Source organism: Plectropomus leopardus, chromosome 12 (genome assembly GCF_026936395.1).
Source record: "Plectropomus leopardus strain MGB_pleo_1.0 chromosome 12, ASM2693639v1, whole genome shotgun sequence".
Classification (NCBI taxonomy): domain Eukaryota; kingdom Metazoa; phylum Chordata; class Actinopteri; order Perciformes; family Serranidae; genus Plectropomus; species Plectropomus leopardus.
In genome coordinates this window covers 2,726,016-2,738,939 of record NC_142187.1, presented here as the reverse complement: position 1 = coordinate 2,738,939, position 12,924 = coordinate 2,726,016, and positions in this window count along the sequence as shown.

Genomic DNA, 12,924 nt, shown 5'->3' with positions numbered 1-12,924 from the left:
TTTTATTTCATTTTGATTCATGTATTCGTGTGCATGTGTACTGCAAATTGGGGAAATCCCTGTTATACTTGGCCAAGGCAAAAGTGTTTCATCTCAAACTTGTGAAAATAAACAAATAGCGTGAAGTCAGGTAACGTGGGACAGATAAGGTTTTACATCTTGGACTCTTTAAACACCAGCAACCAGTCACTGAATATGCTGTTGCCACAAATGTGCTTTACAGAAAACAATCATTTTTATTAATTTGGGATAACTATTATGGGCGAAGCAAAGAGTCAAAAGTCCACTGGTCCAAGAACTTGCAAGGAAAGCCATGTTCATTTTTTTCATGTGGGTAGTAAGAGAACTGCAGCTAAAATAATAAGGGTTTAACAACAAAAAATGGTTGCAGGTTGATGCTTTTCATTGATCATGACTTAGAATTACAAATATTTTTACAATAAACTTTAATCTTTATTGGAAAGGGTTTTGAGTGAGTAGTACTTGCTGCACTCAAGTAATATGGGACAAAAAAAAAGAAGCTAAAATAGGACATTTTTCTAAAGTAAAACCAACATGATCTTAAAGTACTAGGGGGCATAACATGTGACTTATTATATTGTGTACCACCCTGTCATGGTTCTGACATTTTTAGTAATTTTGTCACTTAAAAAATATTGGGGGCGCCTGGTGTCTCAGCAGACAGAGCGGCGCCCCATATACAGAGGTGGCATCCTCGCTGCAGCAGCCGCAGGTTCGATTCTGGCCTTGACCCTTTGCTGCATGTGCCCCCTAAGTGTCATTTTATGACACAAAAATATTATATAATAGTACACAAATATTTGGTAAATTTATTCAACATGTTGACCATGAACTCATACAGAGAAATATGGACCCTGCACTTGGACTGGTCGGGAACCACTGAAATACATAAAATGAAACCTAATGTATTTCAGCTGTACCAGTAGACATAGATTCCAAACAATAAAACCATACCTCCACTACTTAATTTAAGGAAAAAAAGAAAACAACAACAACATACCCAATTACATCACATTCTCAAGCACACTACATTCATACATGTCAAATTTCACTTTCCATTAATGACATACTCATTCAGGATGCTGTGTCTGTTCCATGATAGCAGCAGGGTTAATAAATGAAGTGGTGTATTTAGCTCAGGGAGAGCTAATGATTAAAAAATTCACACTGCAATTAGCACTTCATCATGTGGAGCAGGATGCACCTGAAGTAAAGACGTGGAACTGCCTGATGAGAAGAAGACAGAGAGAGAGACAGAAAGAGGGGAGAGGGGGGGGGGGGGAGATGATGCACAACAAACAGGAAGAAGGAGCAATCACATTGGCACCATCTCACTTTAGATGCTGCATCCATGGCAGTGAATTGTTTACTCGACACAGACTGAACCTGAGCCTTTCACCAAATAAGATGACTGAGCCTCACAGAAACCAACACTATGATCAACTTCCAGGTCAACAGTTTCCTTGTTTCCTCATGAATGCTGGGTGGAAAGATCATCTTGTCTTATGCTGTCAACTTCTTGAGCCTTCCTCAGCTGTTCCTCAAAAGGTGGCTTTTCCAAAAATGTTTTAACATGTTTGTGTAATTCAGTGGATTTTAGCTACTAAAATCAAGGAGTACAAACTGGAGTTGTCTTGAGTTTATCATCAAATATCATGCAGTTTTATTGGATTATTTCACAGTGCCACAGTCCTATTTTTAGTTTGTATAAGAACAATAACACAACCCCAATTCCATGAAAGTTGGGATGCACTTAAATAAAAACAGAAGGCAATAATTTGCAAATCTGTACCCATATATATTCAGTTGGATAAAATACAAAGACAAGATATTTAATGTTCAAACTGACAGACCTTATATTTTTTTTTGTAAAGATACATTTATTCTGAATCTGATGGAACTGAAGAAACTTATTTCTAAAAGTTTAAAAAAGAAATTATTTTCCATTCTTTTCATTCATTCTTATATGGTTTATTTGTTCATGTCAGTGTATAATTTCCAAAATCCCATTAAAAAATTAATTTAAAATGTAATTTAAAAAAAATCCCATTATACACTTTTTTCTCATAACACTTCTACACATTTCATGTACATACAGGAGCAGGAAGAAGACAATCTTATAACACATGTCCCTTTCTTACTCATAACAAAAGCTGCTGTAAATACAGGAATTCATGGCCAACCTTTCTATATTTACCTTTCTTATAGTCTCTACAGTCATCTTAATATAACTGTTGCTCAGAAAGTTCATAATGTCTCATTATTTTTTCTTTATACAGTACCTCCTTTTGAACTGAATAACATTTGAGCTGCATTTCAAGTCATTATCCAGAGAATTTCACAGTTTGATTCCATATACTGAGACACACATCTGCTTTAATGTAGTGCAAGTGTGCTGACCTAAAATCAGACTTTCTTCTATGATCCTCATCATTGGATGTTGATATGAACAACCTCTGTAGATTTTCAGGTAATAATCTGTTTCTGGTTTTAAACATGCCAACTAATGTTTTAGAATCAACTAAATCTTTAAATTTCAACACACTTGCACTCGCATGAAATATGACTTCAGGAATAAGAATAAGCTTCTGGAACAAGCAGGGATGTCCCTGAAAAAAGACATTGTCTGGATGGCAGCATATGTTGCACCAAAACCTGTATGTATCCATGCCTTCTTGATGCCTTCACAGATGTGCAAGTTGCCCTTGTATGAAAGCTCACAGGCATTCAGATTTTTACAAATTGGTGAACTTCATGCCATCCTTGTTTGTGAACGACTGAACCTTTTGAGGATGTCCCTTTCATACCCATTCATAATGCAGTCACCTCTTATTAATGAACTTGTTTACCTGTGGAATGTTCCAGGTGGTTTTTGAGCATTCTACAACTTTCTCAGTCTTTTGTCGCCGCCTGCCCCCCTTTTAAAAAATGCACTGCGACTATCAAATCTAGAGTGAGTGTTTATTTACAAAGGGCAACACATTTCATCATTCCTGTCATTCTTGTCTTTGCAGTATTCAATTGCAAATCATTGCATTATATATTTTTTTGTTTGTTTTTTCATTTATTTTTTAACACTTTTTTTGGGATATTTGCCTTTATTTGACAGGTCAGTGTGAAAGCATGAAAGAGGGGAAAGATGGGATGACATGCAGCAAAGGGCCACAAGCTGGAAGAAAACCAGTAGCTGCTGCAGCAAGGACATTGCCTTTGTACATGGGGCACTTGCTAAACCCACTGAGCTACCAGGCGCCCCCACATTTTGATTGTATTCATGCTTTACACAGTATCCCAACTTTTATTAAATCAAGGTAATCTTTTATATAGCACCTTAGAAAACTGAGTTTACAAAGTGCATTGACAAAGAAATCAAGCAAGATACTCAGAGGCAATGTAACACCACAAGCCAAGCAGTAATGCTGAACTACAGCAAGATAACACATTTCATAAAATTAAATGGGAAAGATGACACGAAAACATATTAGAAAGAAGACAATGATCTTTAGAAATACAAATGATTAAAAACTATTTCAAAAATACCATTAAGAGTAAATAAATACAAAAATAAAGTAATAAAAACAGTGATCACATAATAATCTAATAAGAGTAATATAATAAGAATACTTATAGTACTACATATGATAAAAATGATAATGAATATAAAAATAATAAGGAAGAGGAGAAGGATCAAGACCAAATAAAAGATAAATAAGAAGATGACATCATATAAAAGCAAATCTATAAAAATGGGCTTTAAGGATTTATTTATGTGTGTGTTTGTTTATAGGACAATTAATTGCATTTGTCTTATATAGTAATTTATTTATATTTATCAGTACAGATGACTTTGAGTATTGTCACATAATCATATTTTAGACTATTATTTACTATGTTGTAGTTACATTACTCTATGTATACTTCACTTTGCTGACTTTGCTTATCCAATCCACATTGTGTTTGTTAGGTTAGGACAGTACTGCACTATTAACTCAAGTTCTACTCTTGCAGTTGGTAAATGCTTGCATTTCTACTCTTTAATCTAATTACTCAGTTATAGTTTCATTTTTAGTTCTTATTTTTATTTCATCTACATCCTCTGTGTGGCAGGGGGTCCTCTGGCGCTGCTGCAGTCTGGTGTGGTGTGGCGGAGCCCTTTGGACGGTATGGCTTTGGTTGCATCAGCGTTGCAAAACTTCGTCTGGCGTGACAGCCCAGGGAACGCACATCTCCCCGTACAGGTAAAGTGCGCTTCCATTTCCTTTGCTTTGTGCGTAATGTGCGCTCTGGTGACCATTTCTGTCTGTTGCGGCGCGGCTGACTGCTGCAGTCCAACTGATTGTTGCTGGAGGCTGGTGGGGGCAGCGGTCCTGTGTCCGTGTGGTAAGTCGCCGTTGTCAACCTTTTCTGCTTGGTTGTCATTCGGCTCTCAGCTGACTGTGTGCATCTTTGTGCAGCAGCGTGGCAGAGCTGCGGCCCTTGATGCCCTGACCCGGCTGTGCAAATGTCTTGACAGCTGGTATGTATGAGTCTAAATTCCTGACACAAGCCTTAATTAAATAATTTAATATTAGTTTTCGTCATGAAAATTGGCTCTTTTTATGCGTTATTGCTTGTTTTGGGTTCAGCTGTGTTTTTTCTTGGCCCGTTCTGGCTGTTTCGGACCGCTGCTGCTATTGGCTTTTTGAGGCTTGGCGTCGGCCTTCGGGTCTGCTTTTGCCCATGTGAGAGCTCTCCCTGTAAATGAGGAGCTGTCTTCCGTCGCGGCTCTGTTTAAGGGCTGCTAAATATCAGCTGTGGTTTATTTTTAAAAAGAAATAGTTTAACCTTTGTATAATTGATATTTGGTTATTTTCTTGTATTTTGGCTTTATTATTGTTACTTTGCCCTTAGTAAGGGTTTATTTGGGTTTTTTTTTTGTTTTGTTTCTATTGTATGCATCAATTTTATTGTGAGGCCCTTCATGGCCCGTTTTTAACATTCTTTTCCTGTACTCAGTTGCTGAGGGCCCCGTGCGGCAGTCCGGTTTCCCCTGGTGGTGGTGTCTCTTCCCGATTCCCTTTTTTGGTTGATGTGCAGTGTCACAGGTGATTCGTTTAAGGACCCTTACCCCTTTGGATCCCCCCTGTCATCCCCCAAGCCATGTGCTAATTTTGAATATGAATACAGTTGTTTGATGAACTACCATTACAAATATTTTGGGGGTTATTTTCTGTTTGGTTAAATAAAGCTTTGGTTGTTTTGGTTGTTAAAAATTAATAATTAATTTTGTTGATATGAATAATTTCAGCATTCGTATTATTTGGTTTTGTTAAATAAAATGTATTATTTCTACACTGAAACTGTCTCTTGCCCATTTGGTTATTATGAACCTGCTATCTTGCTTATACATATATTAAATTTAGTTTTAGAATTTCCTGTGGCTGAAATTCCCCCAGGTGGCATTGTCGCAACAAAATCAGATAATTTCAGTCCTCCCTCATACTACATCTGTATTTATTTAATCATTGTTTTTTTATTTTTCTCAATTCATCAGCACTCTCCTTGCACTGCACCAGAATATCCTCTCTGTGGATCAGTAAAGGCTTATCTTATCTTCTACAATTCTACAATAGAATTTCATTTAGCAGACGCTTTTATCCAAAGCAACGTACAACACAAGCAAGAATTTAGACTTAAGGAAAAAAAACCCTTAGTAAGTGCAAAAAGTGCTTCAAGTGTGATTGGTCACAGGTATTGCCGTCTAGTGGCAGAAGAAGTGCCACACAGCAAACCAAAGTAATAACCAGTAGTGACCTCATTCAACAATCTCAGTATCACTACTTATGATGACAATCATACAACATCACACAACTTTGTCAGTGCTAGATAATCATTAGGAGCTGGGTTTTGGACCTTCTGACTTAATTTACCCCAAAGGGCAAAGCGGAGAAGAGTCAGGTTAAGTGCCTAGGTGTTCTCGGAACAAATGAGTTTTCAATTGTCTCTTAAAAGTAGAAAGGGACTCAGCAGAATGCACAGAGTTTGGAAGTTTGTTCCACCATTTGGGAACAGCAGAAGAGAAGAGTCTAGCTAGAGATTTAGAGCTGTGCTGGGCTGGAAGCACCAGGCGTCTTTCGCATGCAGAGCGTAGTGGGCGAGAAGGAGAGCAGACCTGCATCAGGGAGTCCAGGTAGGCTGGAGCAGTTCTTGTGATTGTTTTGTAAGCCAAGAGAAGAGCTTTGAATTTGATTCTGGCTGCCACTGGAAGCCAGTGAAGAGAAATTAGCAGCGGGGTGACATGTGCTCTTTTGGGCTGGTTGAAGACCAGATGTGCTGCTGCATTCTGGATCATCTGAAGAGGTTTGAATGAGCATGCAGGGAGGCCTGCCAGAAGAGAGTTGCAGTAGTCAATGCGTGAGATCACAAGAGCTTGAACCAGAAGCTGTGTGGCCTGATGGGTCAGGAAGGGTCTGATCTTCCTGATGTTGTAGAGGGCATAACAGCAAGACCGTTACCTTACCTTAACTTTTCTTTTCTTTTATCATATTGTATCGCATTGTATTGCATTCTATCTTTTCTTGTCTTGTCTTATCTTAGCTCATGATGTGACTTGGTCTCCATGTCACATTTTTTCAGTCCTAACTTCTCATCAAATCTGTCTATCCATCTGTTGCTGTGCCAGAAGCTTCCCCAGTTGCCATTGTGTCATAAGACAGTATAAAACAGTGCAGTGCTTGCATATGGATTTTCGCCTGCTCAAACATGCCTCATTTGTCTGTGTGCAAAAAAAAAAAAAAAAATGATGTCACATCGTGTTCTGAATTCTGCTAATCTAGTGAGGGATCAAATGGCTTTCACTGAGATCTCTGCAGCATTAGCTGCGTAAAGCCCTGCTCCATCGGAGTGAGGCAAGAGTGTGGGAGACGTTTTTTTTCTTCCACAATGCTAGGGACCAAGCTGGCAGGCATGAGTCACAGGTGGAATTTCAAAAAAGAAGTTTGTACTTATATACTTTACAGTATCAATAAGAGGTCACCTAAACAGAGCCAAACTCAGCCTATGACGAGACAAAACTGACCTAATAGGGGGAACATAAAGGGGAACATACTCCAAAACCCTGATCATTATTGGAACAATTAAAACAATGGAATAACATAAAAATAAGCACTAACAACTTAACCCTATGGGACTAGATCAGATGTTCAGAAAACCATATGTACAATTATACCAGAACAGATCAATTAAAAATGCAAAACATAGTGAATGGTAATAGTAAAGTAATTTTCTTGCTTGTTTTGTTTGTTTTTAATCTTTTTTTTCCCTTATTTTCAGGTAATATTTCTTTTTTCTAGTTTTTTTTCTTTACTAATTTATGGCCCATTTGTCTAGTTGCTAAGTGACTTTTCCCCAAGTTTTTTTTTTCTTAAAGAAATCAAGCCAATTTTCTCAGATTTCATAGGATTAACTACAAATATAGCGACCCGGGGGGCTAATTTGTCTCATCAGTTTTAATCATCAGCTTCTGTAAAATTCGTCTTAAATTTCCATTCAAGGCGCATCATAAGTCATTTGAAAGTTCTTCTTTGTCCATTTTTAGCACATGTACATGCATGTTCTCCTTAGAAAGGTAACACTGAAGTTTCCCCCCAACAGTCAGAATCACTTTAAGTGCTTTTGTCATTGAGTTACATAAGTTTAAAGACACTGAACTCAAATGTTTTATAGCCTTGCCGGACTATATTCTTGAAAAAAGATGCTGCAAATGGCTGTCACAGGCAGGTATTAGCTGCTACTCACTGTGAGGCCACAGTATGAGTGTATCTACTCAAAGCTCTAATTTCATAACAACTCTATAGAATATGACTATTCTGCACAGGTATTTCTAAGGTTATGTCCAGGCATTTCAAAGGACACTTTGGAGGCTCCAAAAGGACCCTGTTCACATGGCAAAAAGGTTGCCATTTTTTTTAACGCTTCAATGTACAATTATAATTTTGGGCTCTAATAAAAGCTGATACTCAGAAGTATCCTCTCAGATATACACAATCATTCTCAGTATTACTCAAACAGAGTAACAGAAGCTTCAATCCATTATAATGTATATGTATATGTATATGTTTATATAAAAAAGGGTAAAAAGAAGTGCTGTGGTGGAAAAGCAAATCCTAAAAAAGTAACAGAGTAAACTATTTGCATATTATCATACATATTTACAGCAACCTATTTCACAGCAATTCACAGCAAACCGTTTACACATCAGTACATATTTGCATATCTATTTACATTCCACACATTAAAAAACACTTAATTAAAACAATAGGTAAGGCGCAACACTAAAAGCAGGACCTCAAAGCTAAAGAGAGGCATGTGGAGGTCAGACCCTGAGTATTGGCCACTGACTTTTAACCTGTCACTGCCTATCCATACCCCCCCCCCTCCCCTCCCCCGGCTGATGGAGAGCTCACCCTGCTGATGGCTCTGTTCATGACAGTGATTCACAATCAAGGCTGCAACATCATGCTGGCCAAAAATAATTCATTTCTGCCTGACTGAAACCTGACTCACTGATATGATGTCCACATCCATCTAGAAAAGTTTTTTTTTTTAAGAGAGCTGTCCTTATGAGCTCCCTGTTGTCTTTGAATGCACTTGTATTGATTTCCTAGATGTAGACATCTTCCTACATGCTTAAATGACGACATTTCTGCCTTGATATGATTAATCAACAATGACTTCTGTTTTATAGTAGTGCCAGCAAGTGCGGCAAAGTAGTGACAAAGGCCCCCAGTGCATGCAGTTATGATAGGTCCTCACAGACCATCTTTAAACAAAGATGGGAGTTACCAACTCTCCATGTACGATCTCCTGTTATCATCTAAACCCAAGTTCCAGGGGAGGACTTTTTGAGACTGGAGTCAAGAAATGTTTGTCAAGAAATTAACCTGATGACTGTCAAAAAGCTTAATTCCTGGTTTACAAAACCTATAAAGCTGTGATTTACTCTATGTTAGAAAATCAGAGCTCAGAAGCACCGAATGTCTCAGCTGTCTCTTATTGAGCCACTAGATGGCAGCAATATATAATAAGATAAGTAGTAGAATGGAAAACATTTACTCAAGTACTGTATTTTCATTCAAATGAGGTCCATTTAACTGAATGCTTTTTTGACTGTAAACTTTACTTTACTTTTGCTGTAAACATTTTTGCATAAAACAGGAGTTTAAAACATATGTTGTTTTGTACTAAATTAAATAACCAAACCATTTATGAAAGTACAGCTGCAATTTGTAAATTAGTCTTTTGACTTACAGAAAATGAATTGTCAATTTTATTTATATAAACAGTATATTATAGATAGATAAATAGATAGATAGATAGATAGATAGATAGATAGATAGATAGATAGATAGATAGATAGACAGATAGATAGATTAAAATAATATTTTTTAAAATAGTATTTTTCTCATTTGTGTGTTTTTTTTTAAAAAATAATTCTAAAATCTTTGCTGTGGGTCTGTTTTTCGTCATTTTGAGGTTTAGTTTAGGGGATGCATTTTGTGTTTTTAAAGAATTATTTTTGTTTTTTGAGTGTTTTATTTTATTATTCTGAACTTTGTGGGTTTTTTCTATTTTGACTGGGCACTTTTATTTTTAAGTACTTTTTGTATTAAATTGTATATGTTGGGCACCTAAATGTGTTAATATTTTAGTCCCTCTGGTGTTGTTGTTGGTGTTATCTATCCATCTTTGAATATTACATCTATATTATAATTGATGATTTTATCACATGTGCATGTACACGTTCTATACATTCTATAAATCTATAATCTATTACCAATATCAGACTGGTTGATGATTGATGATTACAGTTCAAACTGTATAAAGACACATTTGTTCGTAGCATCTTTCAACAATAACACATGCTTTGACATGAATAAAAATTAAGACAAGATGTAAAATAAGTACAAAACAATATAGAAAGTCAGTTGTAAATAGGATTTTAAAGGTGTAGCATAAAACAAAATAGATTTTAAAAAAAGGGTTAACATATAACAAACAGATAAAAGATAACCCCTCCACCCAACAACTGAATCAGCTTTCTTCTTCTTTCTTTTTTCTGCACCAGACGGATAGGTGCGTTTCAACGCCATCATGGCCCATGATACACCCAGCTACCGCACAAAATAATGCTAGCCTTATTCTCATCACTGACATGATGTGTGGCTGTCAGTCATCGTATACCTGTCGGCAGACGCCACTCCTTTTGCAACAGCCCCATGATGATTTTGACTTGATTATCCCACAAACACAAGCCGCAGCTTCCCTATCATAGCAGCTTAGTTTTGTTTATATCCTACATTTAATTTTAAGCATATAAATTCATGACATGAGGGGGCTTGGCTGGCAACAATAGACAGGTAATTTTAATTCTCCCCAAATACTGTACATTGAGGCTGAACTTGCAGCTTGGGGACCCTTGGCTGCAGAGCCTTATGCATCCACATGGTCTACATATAGTAAAAGACGGCTCTGACCTATCTCAAACTGATTTTCAACAAAAAAACAATTTAGTAGTTTACTCTTGGTGTATTAAAACCTGTCTGTGTACATTGTCTGTACCTGTCTGTGTCCTTGCTAGCAAATTGGGGGTGTACTATCTTTTTTTTTTTTTTTTTTTTTAGTAAAAATGTATAACTTATAAATATGGGTGCCTTTTTTATGTTTTAAAATCCCAAATTCTCAGAGTAACAGAGGTATGGAAGAAAAGAAAGGAGCTTCTTAGAGCTGCACAACAACCAGGGGCCTTGAACAAGCAAGTTAAAGCTGTGGTAGGCAGTTTTTATTTTGGCTTTTTTGGTCAAAAATCCCACAATATCCTTTAAGGCTATTGCAGTTCAAGTTGTTTGAGAGAACAACACATATGCACCTCCTCTTGGCTCTGTAATGATTTACTAGAAAACTGGGACTCAGATGCAAAGAACACCAACAACAGTTCATCATATTTGAATATTCCCCCTGGAATTTCAATCAATAAAGTATTTCTGATCTTACATGTATAGGTCAGTCAACGCAGAAGAATCTGTTCAGGGAAATCACGCAAGAAACAAAGTCCATAAATTCAAGCAGGGTCAAAAGCCCGGGAAGCAAACATGAGGTAAAGGCTGGAGAGCATCAACACACTACAGCAACAATGACAAACTGACAATTGGATGCAGGAAACACTGGGCTTAAATACACAAGAGCTGATTACTAACTACACACAGGTGAGTGAAAACTCAGGAGGTTAAAGTAACAGCACACACTCTGAGAACACATTTCAAAATGAAACAGGAAGTGGACACAAACACATGAACAGAAACGTCAGATTATCAAAGGCTCTGATTTCAAGCTTTAGTTAATCTAGCCCATGACAGGAGACTTTGGCGTGAGGGCGTTTCTATATTTCTATTGGCTGCAAAAGCAGATGTACATTTCTGTCCCATCAGTTAAATTCTGATTCAGTGGAGAATCCTGCAGAGAAAGTTGTTATTCCAGCAGTGGCAACAACTACCTGCACTGCAAAGCAACTGACACCTGTTGGCCTTTATGAATGGATTAAAGACAGTTAAAGAAAAAAAGATATCTGGATTTGTAGCATTAGTACTGTCTAGATAGACAGATTAATTGATTTTCTATTTTATTTCTTATATTGTTGTAATATTTTCTTAATGATTTTGAGGGGTTTTGTGTTTTTTTTAAATGAATTACATTTTTTGTGCATCTTTCCTATCTTTTAATAATCTGGAGGTTTTGGGGTGTTTTTATAATTTTGAGTTTGCATTAGGACGTTTTTTATATTTGGAAGTTGTAGGTGTTTTAAAATAATTTTAATGTTTAGATAGATAGATGGATAGATGGATAGGTAGATAGATTTTAACAGTTTTTGATGTTGGCAAGGCTGAAAATGAATATAATGCCACTGTAACCTGCTAGCACTTCCTGTTCCGTTACCATGGATATAGTCCCCTGAATAACTGAAACCAGAGCCCTTTAAGAGTTTATTCTAGGGCACTAACTGAAACTAAAGAAAAGTTTTTATTTTGATGATATAAGAGCACCTTTTACATGATATTTCAATGTTTTTTATGTATGTTTATCCACAAAGACATCAGAGGACATCATTGGACAGAGTAAGTCTCACTGATTCCACAAATACCTAAGACTGAACAATCTGTCGGTTCATGACTGGAAAGAACGGGTGTTGTTTCTTACACTAAACCAATAATTAGGCAGGGCTATGGTGAGTGTGTGTGTTTGTCTGTGTGTTTGTAATTGTGTGTGTTTGTAATTGTGTGTACTTGTAAGACATTATTTACAGAGCAAATCTGAATCATAATCAGTGAAACACCGTGCCTTCATGTGCTCCTCGGAAATATCGTATTTATGAGTTAGGAGCACTTTAGTGGCCCTGCAAAATCGTAATTATGAGTGGGAAATTGAGAAATTTTAATGACATCTGAGTTGCCAAATTTGACTTTCGCGTGACGTTTCAGGGCAGCAGAAATGACTGAAAGCATAGAAACAATGTAAACATTTGATGGTAAAAAAATATATAATTCATTACTTTGTTCCTGGCAAGTATCATTTACTTTTAGTAGCTGCAAATTTTAGTATTTGTGTGTAATATGGTATTAATGTTAACTGCTCCATGTAGAGTGACCTAGATTAAATATATCCCTCAGACATCACATGTATGCAGCAACAGCACTGACTGAGTGGTGGTGGAGGGGTGGAGGGATCTGTTTCAGTCCCCAAAAAGGCTGTGTCCGGCCCTGCAGAGAGCCTTAGGCGTGCACATCCCACGCTGTATGCAGCCTTCCTGAACCAGCAGCAGCAGGAGCCGGATAACGCAGATCAAAGCAGGCTGAGAGGAGGTGAAAGAAA